The sequence below is a fragment of the Schistocerca americana genome, chromosome 6 (assembly GCF_021461395.2).
Source record: "Schistocerca americana isolate TAMUIC-IGC-003095 chromosome 6, iqSchAmer2.1, whole genome shotgun sequence".
NCBI classification, from domain to species: domain Eukaryota; kingdom Metazoa; phylum Arthropoda; class Insecta; order Orthoptera; family Acrididae; genus Schistocerca; species Schistocerca americana.
In genome coordinates this window covers 387,988,468-388,002,377 of record NC_060124.1, presented here as the reverse complement: position 1 = coordinate 388,002,377, position 13,910 = coordinate 387,988,468, and positions in this window count along the sequence as shown.

Genomic DNA, 13,910 nt, shown 5'->3' with positions numbered 1-13,910 from the left:
CCAAAAAAGGCGAAGACCATTCCTTCTGCCGGAAAGGTTATGGCGACTGTCTTTTGGGATTCGCAAGGGATAATCCTCATCAACTATCTGGAAAAGGTAAAACTATTACAGGTGAATATTATTCATCGTTATTGGACCGTTTGAAAACCGAGCTGCAAGAAAAACGCCGGTGATTGAACCGCAAAAAAGTCCTTTTCCATCACGACAATGCACCAGCACACACCTCAGCACTTGTGGTCGCAAAATTAATGGAAATAGGATTCCAGATCGTTTCACATCCCCCCTATTCTCCAGACCTGCCTCCCTCGGACTACTATTTGTTTCCCAAGCTGAAGAAATGGCTGGCGAGACAAAGATTTTATTCAAACTAGGAGGTAATTGCAGCAAGTAATAGCTATTTTGCAGACTTTGACAATTCCTATTATTTGGAAGGGATCACAAATTAGAACAGCGTTGGACGAAGTGTATAAATTTAAATGGAGAGTATGTCGAAAAGTAAAAAAGTTTTACCCCAAACACGTAAGTAGTTTTTATTTTTGCGCGGACTTTTCAAAGGACCCTTGTATATAAAGCGTGTCAGACGGACGCGGAGAACAATGCATAGTAGTAATGAGGAAACGAAGCGCTTTATCTGGTTTCCAGATGGGCATGATCAATGCCTTTCGGGCCACGGGTGGAAATATATGCGAAACGACTCAGTCTGTAAACTATTCGCGCGCCCCCGTCGATATGTATAGCGTGCATGGCTATCCAAAAGTGGCATCGAGGCAACTGTGGTGCACCAGAGGTCATAGATGACAGGAGTGAAGGACGACTGCAGAGATGTTTAAGGGCGAGCAGAAGTACAATTGCTGAGCAACTGACCAAGGGGCTACCGACAGTGTCTTCTCAACGGTCGTTAAGCGAACGTTGCAGCGAAAGGGCTTCCGGAGCAGGTGCACTGTTGCATTCGTGCTGACTACTGCTCTTCGACGAAGAAGGCTTGAATTTGCAAGCAATACTGCAACTGGACGCCCACTGCATGGCGACAGGCGGCCTTTTCGATGATTCAGATGGCCATTGACGTGTACGGCCTTGCAATAATCGTCGGAAGGGTCCAGACCGGAGGAGGGAGCGTTATGATCTGGGGAATGTTTTCGTGGCAGTTCATGGATGATTTCCTCGTTCTGGAGGACGCAATGGATCAGGACAAGTATGTCTCTATCCTTGATGAACAGTGAATTTACTTTCAAAATCTTTTCTTAAAGAATTTAGTTTATTTACTAGCGATTCATCAAGAATATTAACATATTTAATCACACTGGGTGAGCGTGGAAATAGTTGCCAGGGAGTAACTGATGAAAATGAAATTACCTTTAACAAATGAGAATTTTATTCATAAAAGCCTTTTCAAAAACAGATTTAAAATTTACAAGCAGAAAAGCACCCTCGAAATATCGAGTTACAATTTTATTTAGAGGCAGAAAGAACAGTATTGACAGTATGAGCGTTCGGGCTGCGAAGCTTGCCGCTCACTTTCAACACGGCCGTAGTCACGACCGCTCACAACAACCTCTGAAAGACTACACTGGTGCAATTCTACAACACACCAGACTACTTTAAACTAAAAATTTTAACAACTCACACAAACACATTAACTATGCACCCTATAAGATGGATGGAAATGGTACAAGCACTCACACTAAGAAATTATTTGCCACCGAAAGTTTTTAAAAGGACTTACGGTGAAGGGGTGACAACTTTGTAAAAATGACTATTTAAAAAAAAAACCATGAAATTCAAACTTACATAAAATGTACAACATGCTCAACATTACACATATACCGCCTCGCAAGATTATAGGCAAGATAAAAACTTATTTCAGGAATTCGGCCTTTCCACCTTAATTCTATAAATTCATTAACACCGAATCCGACAAACATGACAGAGGCAGCTATTAACATATGGCAGATTGACAGGGGGATTACCGAACAACCCGAACCCAAGATTTCTCGAACCCTCTCCAACTCCACAAGGGAAAAACGGACCACCCTTTTCACAAATAACCACCTTCCCGTAGGTGGGCAAACGGAGAAGAACGGTGGGACGACACCAAAATAAAGCGGCTGGTGACCTCACCAAGAAAACAAGTAGAATTTAACAAGTAAATGAAACAACATATCTCCAATCACTTAACTTCTAATAAACTGCGATTTCTGGCGAATACCTGGCGCAGCACCTCCAACGCTCTCCCGAACCTTCCGCTGCCAGCCGCTTCAACGGACGCAGGAAGGCGCGCCGATCTCCCGTCTCATGGCGTCACAGCTCGCCCCGGCCAGCCCGATGTCGTGATTTCAGTCCTGTTGCTCTCGCGTCAACCGCGAAGCCACTACCACTTTCTATACGGCGCGGCCCACTGGACTCACGCGGAGACCTCACATGCGCCGACGCTCAAGGCGGACAAGTCATCTCGTGTCCCAGTGCGCGACCGACCAACCGACCGATCCAACCGCCAATGACCGTTGCCCGAGCTACTCGAGCAGACCGGCGGCCTAACACGCAGACTCATGTGCAGGAACTCAGCCCCGACCGGGCGACCACTAGCTGAGTTCTGTTACTGGCGGAGCGGCAAGACTCATTTTCTGGCTTAAACTTTGATCCAAACGACAGACATACTTGCACTCCGACGACAGACAGACACTAACTGCCGCTCAAATGCGAACGAGAGACAGACCAGCAACTGGTGACGCGAGACTGACCTAGCCTCACTCCGACTGACCAACTGCAGACCTGATAGCGTCCCTTAAATGCACGTGAACAGGCAACCTTTCCGCTTTCCCTCCAGAGGGAGACACCAAAGCTGCGATTGCCATAGCGGCGCCACCGCCAGAAACGGAGGGCGACTGCTTCACACAACGCGCTGCGGCGCGCTCTTGAAACAACAATTTTTTTTTTAATCACGGCTCACTTGGGAACCACGTCCACCCCTAAATGGTTTGTTTTTCCTTGGCACGACGGCATTTACCAGAAGGACAATACAACCTGTCACACAGTTCGCAGTGTACGTATGTGATTCGAAGAAGACCACGATAAGTTACTGTACCCCCCTGGCCGCCAAACTCACCGGATTTAAACCTAATCGAGGATCTGTGAGACCGCCTTGATCGGGCTACACGTGTCATGGATCCTTAATGGAGAATTCTATCGCAAATGGTTACGGTACTGGAGTCATCATGGTTCCACATCCCTGTCGGTACCTTCAAGAATTTCAATGACTCTCTTCCTGCAGGTCTCGCAACAGCCCGCGCTATCCCTGTCGGTACCTTCCAGAATTTCAATGACTCTCTTCCTGCAGGTCTCGCAACGGCCCGCGCTGCAAAACGTGGAGATGAAGGTTTTGACAAGCGGTCACGTTAATGTGACGGGACGGTGTATGTAGAGAGATGTCTACGACGCTGCAGTTACGGTGCGTAACTAGTGCCCTTCACGGAATAACTTGAAACTTATTTCCTTAAGGCATCCTTTTCTTCTCAGAGTAGCAATTACACAGAGCGTCCTCAGTTATTCGTTGGATATGTTCCTATCACTGCCTTCTCCTGCAGTTTTTGCCCTCTTCGGAGCCCTCTAGTACCTTGGGAGTTATTATCTGATACGTTAACACGTTTTCTATTTTCTTCTCCGTTCTTCTAGTCGGTGTCTTCGACATATTTCTTTCCTCCCCGATTATGCGGAGGACCTCCTCATTTCTTATCAGTCCACTTCATTTTGAACATCTTTTGGTATCAGAACATGCGAAACGCTTGTCTTCTGCTTTTCCTGCAGTCTCCGATTCCATACAAGTCTGTATTCCAAGCGCACGTTCAACTGTAATTTGCTACTCGAATTAAGGACAACGTTTGATACTAATGAGTTTGTTATTTCATTTTTTGAAAGACCTCTCTCTGTTTGAGTTAGCCTGCTTTTTGTGTTCTGTTTGCTGCGTCTTTCATGAGTTTTTTTAACAACTAGTTTTATTCTTAAGTTTATTGCTAATCAAAATTCTGCTGCTCATAACTTCTGATTTCCTTTGTTTCAGTGATTTCATTCCTCGCTTTTACCCTGGATAGCTATATCATTAGTTAATCCTATCACTGATATCCCTGAATATTGATCCCTCTCCTTAACCTTCCATTTATTTCCACTATTAGTTTTACGATGTACCGGTTGAACAGTAGGGGAGTAATACTGTACCCCTGCCTTAAGCACTTAATAATTCTTATTTTTTGTGTATGTTCTGTTTTACCCGTCTTCCTCTATAGCTTATACCAATTTTCCTGAAAATTTCAAAGATTTTCCACCGAACTTTGTTGTCAAACTTCTTTTAAGGTCAATATACCTTGTGCAGCTGTTATGCTTCCGTTTTCAAATGCAAAGACAGACCTGGTTCTTTAGTTCCTTTGCCTTTTCCAAGGTCGAACTGATATTCATATGAAAGGTAGCCAATTTTGTTTTTAATTTCTTTGCATATTGCTCATGGCTGCTAAGCTGATTGTTCTCACATTTAATCTTCCTTCGATATTGCTTTATGCCACGGACATTGGGGCTCCACGCGGTACAGCACTGTCAGTTCGGTTGCCTACAAAGCCATTTTGTAATGAGTACCGTTACTACAGTGCACCGTAACTGTTCGGTGATTGACACATACCTTGATTTCCTACTCCTTCATCTGCCTTAAGTTGCGGGGACAGACCCATTTGGTACTATAGTCACGGTGACCTACAACATGTAACGCCCAGTGTTCTCTGAACGATTGGGAGACCTCTGGCAACGTGCTCCCATGCCTTCATTCAAACTCGACTGATATGAAAGCCTCTGGGTTTCTACTGGACGTCAACTCTACACTAAAATTTTATGGGAGGTGTGTGAAAACGCAAAATATCGGACACCCCTGGAAACCTAGAAGAAACCGTTGTAGCATGTTTGACCTACCAGTAATCGTAAATCGTCATGTTGAGTGCAGTGCAAGTCCCAACTTGGGTCAACAAACGACTTACCCCACAAACACACCTCTTGAATAAAGCACGTCTGTACTTCATCGTCTAAAACGATTTAGAAATCGTATGGAAGTAGCAAATTTCTAAACCTCACGTACGCAAACCAACACAACTACCCATTTCAATCGGAGCACTTCTTTTATACGAATTTCACAAGGAATTCACCGATTTCGACGTAAAATATACAGATTTACTGTTTGTATACGTTATAGAGTCTATATCCATTTTCTTTGCTGCTGCTTTGTTTCGGTTGGTCTCCATCCTGATACGTGTGTAACTTCATATAGAATGTTTCAGCCTTACTTGTTGCTGTGCTTTTCCGAACGCAGTGTGGCCGTTGTAAGCACGCATGTGGTCTTAGATACGTCAGTTTATAGGAAGGATATTGGAGTTTAACGTATCTTCTGCATAATGTTATTAGACATAAAATGCCATCTCCAACTGAGGAGCGTATTGATCTGTATGTATCTTGCTGAAGTAGCCACATCGACATAGCTGTCAAATTTGTCTGACCTCATCACGTCTTGGACGCTGTTGGACGTCTGTGATTTCCATTACTCATCAGCATGAGTTAGAAGTCTTGTGAAAACCTGTAAGCTCGCTAAAAACATACCTTGGTAGTAGTATACTTCTAGAAATTTTTTGTAGTAGTTACGAAGTAAGAATGACGAAAGGTATACATAGCCCAGATAAAGTGGAAATGTCAGGTGCAGATTTGACGCCAGATTCATTGATTTAGGAACAATATTCATCAATTTCATGGCAAAATTGACTGATTTTGCCTTAAATTCAGTGTTGTGTTGTCTGTGTGCCCTATACTGTATATGTCCGAGATTGGTAGTAAATGCAAGTACCACTTAACACCAACTGCTTACGATTATGAACACTTCTCACAAATATGTATCGATAGGTTCCCAGAGTCTCCTATAGCCTAGCGAGAGCGATCTGATTGATAGCCACGGCTGACTGCAAGCATGCAGTGTCTGGCTAGCTGGCTGGCTGTTAGTGCATGGCCATAAAGTTTGCCACAGTTCGCGCTGTTCAGTTCTAAAACAGCGGCGTGGTTAATGCCTTAGAAGTACATCTGACAGTGATGCATTCCAGATGGCTAAGACGGTGGAAGCTATCCGGTTCTAACATTTTTAAGTGTAAAATCAGGTAGCCACCTGTGGTTGGGGGTCCACTGCTCTTAGAGTACAGTGGGTGACTGTTGTATTCCGAACTGCAGGTGTAGACATGTCAGCACAGGTACTAAATGACATCATTCAAGCTATGCTGACGGATCGTCATTGAGTCGTCAGACCGACGTGCAAGCCAACAATATCGTGGTATGGACTCTGTAAACCCAGAAGCAGCGTCCATGAGGTTTATGGGACATTATGGGACTTGGTGGCAAGAGTGCGAGATCTTGAGCAGACTGGTGCTGCCTGTTTAAGCAAATAAAATGCAAGTGAATACCTCTCCCAAGCCTATGCTACTATACACAAAAGTGAGAAATGTTTTACAACTGCACCTGTTGCACGCGTGAGCTGCACAGTTTTAAGATTAGGGCAAGTGGTGTAGTTCTGACAATCAGAAAGCTTTCCATTGAAATCATGATTTACCAGAATCAGGGAAATGACATGGAAGGACTCGACCCCCTTCAACGAGCAACATTTATCGTTTTGACAACAACCTTTTTTAAATCTAGCAACAGGTCCCGTTTAAGAAAAACGGGTAGGAAAATTCCACGTCAATTTGCTATTTTCAATTTATGCATTTGAACAAGAAAATAATTTAAATTGGGTTTTAGTTAAATTTCTTCAAGCAAATTCAAATACATTAGGCAGACACCCCCCCCCCCCTGAAGATAAATATTGATTAGTTAACAAGACATAACAATTCGCCTTTACGACTTACCCAAAATAATTAAACCAAATAATTTATAATTAAATTTAGAACAAGGTTACAATATACATTAAACAGAACAATAACATTGAAGGTAAAATTCCCTATGCAAAGACATTTAATAAAAGACCTCTTTAATGAGATTTCCACTCTGCAGCGGAGTGCATACTGTCATGAAATTTCCTGACAGATTAAAACTGCGTGCCGGACCGAGACTCGAACTCGGGACCTTTGGCTTTCGCGGGCAAGTGCTCTACCAACTTGTCCGCGAAAGCCAAAGGCCCAGAGCTCGAGTCTCGGTCCGGCACACAGTTTTAATCTGCCAGGATGATTCAAAGACCTCTTGACAGAACGCAAAATTTCATTTACATTGCAAGTTAGATTACGTAAGATATTCCACTTGAGCACGGACAGACAGAACACGTGACTGCAGACAAATAACAGGCTATGATAGGAAATGCTCAAGAGCCGGCCACGCGGCCGCAAGCAAGGCGAGAAGCCGCTGACGTGGAACGCTGTTGAGAAACACCGAACGTAAATATCTCACTGAATTGTACTACAAGTGAAAGTTATTGCACTTATAGAATCTTTCCTATAAGGTCACACATCCTAGAAAATAAGCCTCGCTAAAAACGTAAGGTATAAAAGAGAAATACTCAAAGGGAGCTGTAAATTTTTCCAGGAAGGAATAAGAACAACAATTAGCTAAGACCTTACCGTTAGCTGGAGGTCATAACACACAAAATTTAAAGGGATGGATAATAGTGATATCAGAGAACTCACTAGCTTGTAAAACGTAGTGAAAATTATATTAAAATTCAGAAACGGCCTTTTCTCTCAAATAAAACAATTTAAAAAAATATAAAATATTAAGAGAACTAGATTACTCACGAGCCCCTCAATGTTGAACCCTGCCTAGTTGTCAAAGATGGGGTGTCCAGGAAACCTGCTTCTCGGATCGGTAGACAACAATTAAAGCAAATCGTTTTCATGAGTTTTATTCCGAAAAGTACATGACAATTTTTAACTTTGCATTAAACAGATGTGTCGCAAGCGAAGTTTTTCAATATATACATTTCCAAAATCGCTGGTCCTGAAAAGCCTAATCTTGAAGCTGCTTTAGAATTGGGCCGCGACCATTCGACGCGGCCCTTATGTTCGCATAGACGCCGCTGCCGCCGCTTTGTCGTCCTGGGGAGAGGTCGTTCAGCGTGCAATTGGCTCGCGCCTTCTTGACAGCCTTCTCTGCTCTCTCGTTTCCGACTGGGGTGCCGGCGCTTCACTTTACGCCGTAACACCGAAAAGAATTATGCGTGAAAGCTCGGCACATTACATAGCGATAATAACATTAATCATGGAAATTTTTTAGAGGGAACGTTGGACAGTAGGTTAACACAAGTCATTTAAAAAATACACAGAGCAGATTGGCAATAAATTGGTCCTAGAATCACAGAGAGTGAAATTACAAAGGCCTGCATGACGTCTGAATGAACATAAATACGGAAATCTGCTGAAACGGCTTGCGGAGCATCTACATCTACATGGATACTCTGCAGAACACATTTAGGTGCCTGGCAGAGGGTTCATCGAACCACCTTCACAATTCTCTATTATTCCAATCTCGTATAGCTCGCGGAAAGAACGAACACCTATATCTTTCCGTACGAGCTCTTATTTCGCTTATTTTTTCGTGGTGATCGTTTCTCCCGGTGTCAATAAAATGTTTTCACATTCGGAGGAGAAAATTGGTGATTGGAATTTAGTGAGAAGATTCCGGCCTTACTGTTGTCCAATCCTGGACATTTATTTAATGTTTGAAAGGTTTAATTCCCCTTAAAATGATGGTTCAGTATGACTTTAACATCGTGAATATTTGTTTAAGGTTTTGAAAAGTTTTGTTACTCCATCTTTAACGGCGCCTCAGGATACATTTTTGTCTATTTTAACCCACCCTTTAAAGTTGGTGTACAGTAATTTTTAGCCAATATCAGTATGTGCTTATAGCTCTGGAAAAGTTTTAATCCACTCTTTAAAAGTGGCTCAGTTCAATTTATTTTTATTTTTATTTTATTTTTTTTTTTGTAAGCACTGGCTTCAACTAAACTTTCAAGTTTTCTGTTATTCTCTTGTTAGTGGTTATGTTGATGTTAACCATAAGTCTTGATCACCTGATTCACACTAGCTTGTTCATTACCAGAAGAAATAGTGTGATGTATTAATACTATTTTGTGTGTTTAGATGGACTTAACAGGCCGTGTAAGTTATTTCGTGCGTAGCCTGGTGCCTAGGCTAAGAGGACCAACGAATGATCACCATGTCATGCGTTGTTCTTAAAAATAGCGAGAAAGTTTTCTTCCATCTAATCACTGAGTAAATAGTTAATGGACATCAGAATCTTGCTCTGCGGCAGTTGAGTAACGTAAGAGCGTTATTGTAAATGTGCCGCGCACTACCATATGTTGTTGAGTCCTAAGTAAGTTTTTGGATCTTGTGTACACGTATATTTTCAAGTAATTGAATCATCTTATGTTCATTAGAATGAAAATTTTTTAGTACGTTTATGTTTCGAGTCATTTTATATTTTGCCTGTCTAAACATTTGTTATGAGTTTTTGTTTTACGATAGAACCTGGCGTGAACACGAAAAATACATTTCTGCCAGCTGACCAGCTGAGCATGGGGAAAATGCATTAGAAATGACGAAAACGACCAGAATTCAGAAATAGGGCCTCCAAACGTAGGTTCGAGGACACAGAAAACTGCGGTGATGTCATTTATCGACATAGCTGATTCTGACTTTGAATCTGGGTTTAACACACTGTATCAAAAGCTTAAAATTGATTTTCCCGAAAGAATGGAATTTTCTATCTGTTGGTACAATTTTCTCTGAAACTAGTACATTACACGTTCCAGAGATGTGACCACCGTCTACGTCGGACGCCAAACCACTCCCGTGAGTGGCAGCTGATGGCAGCGCCAACAGTAGAGGGTGTGTTAAGCGGGAGGAGGGGTGGAGCACGGAAACAGCGCAGTCGGAAGCAGAACTACTTGGTGGAAGCATTTCCGAAACGTCTAAATTTATAAACTGCAAAAAGGCGCTATCAAAAACTGGCGTCGAGGCATTTGTGGTGCACCACGGGCGATAGTTGACAGCAGTGGAAGACGCCTTAGGAGATAAGTAAGGGCGAATATGCAACAGTTGAGCAACTAACCGCCAGGTGGACCAAGAGGTTACTTACAGTGTCTCCTCAACTACCGTTGAGCGGACGTTGCTGCGTTTGAGCCTCTACAGCACGAGCCTTGCTTATGGACCCATGCTGACTGCTGATCATCGGCGATTAAGGCTGAAATTTGTATACCATTACGACAACCGGACGTCCACTGAGTGGTGCCAGTTGGCCTTTTGACATGAATCACTTTTTATGCTCCACAAGACAGATGGCTATTGGCGTGTACAGCCTTGCGACAATCGTCGGAAGAGTCCAGGACGAGCAGGGAGCTTTACGGAATGGTGCGTGTTTTAGTGGCATTCCCTGGGTGATCTCGTCACTCTGGAAGGCACAACGGATCAATTCCAATATGCAAGTGTCCTTTAGTACGATGTCCACCACCACGTCCAATTCCCTTTTCCTCGGCAGTAAAAATGGTTCAAATGGCTCTGAGCACTATGGGACTTAACATCTATGGTCATCAGTCCCCTAGAACTTAGAACTACTTAAACCTAACTAACCTAATGACGTCACACAACACCCAGTCATCACGAGGCAGAGAAAATCCCTGACCCCGCCGGGAATCGAACCCGGGAACCCGGGCGTGGGAAGCGAGAACGCTACCGCACGACCACGAGCTGCGGACCCTCGGCAGTATGGCATCTAAAATGCAACAGGACAATGCAACGTGGCACACAGCTCTCAGTGTACGTGCGTGGTTCCAAGAGCACGAGTTTACTGTACTCCTCTGGAGACCAAACAACTCGGATTGAAACCTAATACTAATTCTGTGAGAACCTCCATTTGGCTTTTCTCGCTGTGCATCCTCAACAGAGAAACCTAGCACAGCTGGTCACAGCAGTCATACTAATGTTATAACCTGTCGAAAGCCTGAATTACCACCTCTCACAGTGCAGACCGCTGCTGCTACGGTCGCACGTTCCACTCCTGCCTCGGTCATGGATGTGTGTGACGTCCTTAGGTTCGTTAGGTTTGCGTAGTTCTAAGTCTAGGGGACTGATGACCTCAGATGTTAAGTCCCATGGTTTTCAGAGCCATTTGAACCATTTGCAGGCCTCTGCGAGACAAAAAATGGTTCAAATGGCTCTGAGGTGAAGTCGGCATGGCTGCATATCGCTGTCGGTTCCTTCCAGAACCTCGCTGACTCTCTTCCAGCATGTCTCGCACAGCCGGTCGATGTGGCCGAGCGGTTCTAGGCGCTACAGTCTGCAACCGCACGACTGCTACGGTCGTAGGTTCAAATCCTGCCACGGGCATGAATGTGTGTAATGTCCTTAGGCTAATTAGGTTTAAGTAGTTCTAAGTTCTAGGGGACTGATGACCTCAGTAGTTCAGTCCCATAGTGCTCAGAGCCATTTAAACCATTTTTTGTCTCGCAGAGGTCTACAAATGGTTCAAATGGCTCTGAGAACTGTGGAACTTAACATCTGAGGTCATCAGTCCCCTAGACTTAGAACTACGTAAACCTAACTAACCTAAGGACAGCACACACCTCCATGACCGAGACAGGATTCGAACGTGCGACCGTAGCAGCAGCTGTCTGCACTGCGAGAGGTGGTAATTCGTGCTTTCAACAGGTGATAACATTAGTGTGACTGGACAGTGTTTTTCTATGAAACTTGCAACAGAAATTAATTATATCAATAAAGTGTACTAGGAATATTGCAATCAAATAAATGGGATGACAAATACTTATATATTATTTTATTTAAATAGTAATTCTTTAGGACACGTGCTTTTCTGTGAATTTCCTCTGTTTTAACAATGCTGCTGACATAAGTAATATCGTGACAAATCAATAAAAACATCTACTGCCGTCATAACGATTTTATTTTATTTTGTGGCTACCAGTTTCAACGCTTCAGTGCGTCATATTGAGGCCTGTATGTATGAAACATTACAGATAGCATTGTCAACTTATCAATGAAGTTATGTAGAAACTGGTTAAAACAGAATGAAAAACAATGGCAAGCCACTAAAAATGAATTTACACCCAACATTTGACAGAAAGAACAGATACATCCATTGTCACATATCTAAAATATACCATCACGAATTTCCACTCAATGTATTGTAAAATCATACTATCTATTAAAAATTTCTTTAAATACTATTCATGATTTTTATTGGATAGTCGGACACATTATCTGCACAACCCTGAAATAACTTACTGTGAGACAAAATAACTGTAAAAGGTGATGAATGGGAGGAACCAATAGCTTGCAAATAAGTAAAAGGATGGAACATAACCTGTGTGTTGTCAATGTATAAAATGCTTAGTTGTACACAGATGAGGGGCATACACTATGTCATATCTATAAAATGAATGTCCAAGACATGGTATAAACCGAATTTAGGACCCACATATATATAACGTATGAAAGACGCCCACAAGGAAACTGTTCATGATGCAAACATTCATACGCGAATGCATCATGTATCGTGTACTGCCATGAAACAATCACACACAGGGATACTAAGTAGCCCACAAAGATGCAGGGTATCATGAAGGATGACACAACTATATGTATATACATGAAAAAACCAGAAAAGCTTACTCAGTAGCACACCGCTCAAAAAGTACTCTTGTGTGTTAAACTTAAGTGATCACGAAGAGCCGGCCGCTGTGACCGAGCGGTTCTAGACTCTTCATTCCGGAACCGCGTGACAGCTACGGTCGCAACTTCGAATCCTAACTCAAGCTTGGCTGTGTGTGATGTCCTTAGGTTAGTTAGGTTTAAGTAGTTCTAAGTTCCGATGAATGGTTCAAATGGGTCTGAGCACTATGGGACTCAACTGCTGAGGTCATTAGTCCCCTAGAACTTAGAACTAGTTAAACCTAACTAACCTAAGGACATCACAAACATCCATGCCCGAGGCAGGATTCGAACCTGCGACCGTAGCGATCTTGCGGTTCCAGACTGCAGCGCCTTTAACCGCACGGCCACTTCGGCCGGCTAAGTTCCGATGACCTCAGATGTTAAGCCCCATAGTGCTCAGAGCCATTTGAACCATTTGATCACGAAGAACTAATTGAGATATTAAATATATAGTCATGAATAAATGGGTTGTAACTAGTCCACACTTAGGTCTTTCGATGACATTAAAACCAAAAGCCATTACATGTCAACAATTAGAAAATTTCGAGTCATTCAAGTCGTGTCAGAGTCAAGCCACATTATTAATTGACCAGTGAGGAGGCCACACACCATGCTCAAATTAAAACGTAAGTAATTGTAATTTTTCCATCAGACGTAAACTGTTAACGAGTGACAGCAATCGTATGTTAGCCATACATACACTATTACAACAAAAAAATACTGGCAGTGCCGCTAGTTGTATGCTGGGAACTTAAGATAATGTAATGCAATCTACGCGAAATAGAAGAAGGTACATAATCAATGTGTCATATATGACTAAAGTAATTGCATGTTATAGAAAGCGACATTTAACATACACAGTTGTACAACAAATACGTAACATGAGGCTAGTGGCAGCAACGTTGACGTCAGCTTCCTGACCAGCAATTCACTCGAAATGTACTCATATAAATGACCCCAAAGTAGCCACGCAAAATGTACAACGAAATTTAAATTGCATAAAGTCGGCTGTAGGTGTTTTTATTCACTTGTCACTAAAGTAAACGGTCGTCGTCAAAGAGACCTCCTCCACCCAAGGGATGGACATTATATATATATATATATATATATATATAGGGTGTCCCAGCTGTCTTGTCCACCCAAAATAACTCTGGAACAATAACAGCTATTGGAAAACGACTT